The sequence below is a fragment of the Schistocerca gregaria genome, chromosome 4 (genome assembly GCF_023897955.1).
Source record: "Schistocerca gregaria isolate iqSchGreg1 chromosome 4, iqSchGreg1.2, whole genome shotgun sequence".
NCBI classification, from domain to species: Eukaryota; Metazoa; Arthropoda; class Insecta; order Orthoptera; family Acrididae; genus Schistocerca; species Schistocerca gregaria.
The window spans coordinates 543,130,312-543,131,028 of NC_064923.1; the positions used below are offsets into that span (position 1 = coordinate 543,130,312).

A 717-nucleotide genomic window follows, 5' to 3' on the forward strand; every position below is an offset into this window, starting at 1 on the left:
CACACGCACGGCACAGCGGACACACCAGGAACCTCGGTGTTGGCCGTCAGATGGCGCTAGCTGCGCAGCATTTGTACACCGCCGCCGAGTTCGAGTCTCGGTCGGGCACACAGTTTTAATCTGCCAGGAAGTTTCATATCAGCGCACACTCCGCTGCAGAGTGAAAATCTCATTCTGGAAACATCCCCCAGGCTGTGGCTAAGCCATGTCTCCGCAATATCCTTTCTTTCAGGAGTGCTAGTTCTGCAAGTTTCGTAGAAGAGCTTCTGTAAAGTTTGGAAGGTAGGAGACGGATACTGGCAGAAGTAAAGCTGTGAGTACCGGACGTGAGTCGTGCTTCGGTAGCTCAGTTGGTAGAGCACTTGCCCGCGAAAGGCAAAGGTCCCGAGTTCGAGTCTCGGTCGGGCACACAGTTTTAATCTGCCAGGAAGTTTCATATCAGCGCACACTCCGCTGCAGAGTGAAAATCTCATTCTGGTAATTAATTACAGTTTGGTTTTGGTTACTAACATGTAATGGTAGTACAGAGCTCATGTCTTATCTGATTAAATACATAGAATGCACAAATCAGGCGTCAGATTCTGGAAATTGGAAAACTCTGATATGTAAACAATTGGGAGTTTATCAGAAATGTAATTACAGAGGAAGACATAAAAATAAATAAGAAATAAACATACACAGCTTGGTAATAACTTTTAAGCTGTTTCTCAAGATAAT

The 717-nt window shown here is 45.3% G+C and overlaps 1 non-coding gene across 1 annotated transcript; it reads left to right on the forward strand.

The window, feature by feature from the left end:
* The first annotated feature begins 334 nt into the window (after positions 1-334).
* On the forward strand, positions 335-409 carry Trnas-cga (transfer RNA serine (anticodon CGA)). The gene has a single exon. It is a non-coding gene; the product is annotated as a tRNA-Ser (tRNA).
* The last annotated feature ends 308 nt before the right edge of the window (positions 410-717 follow it).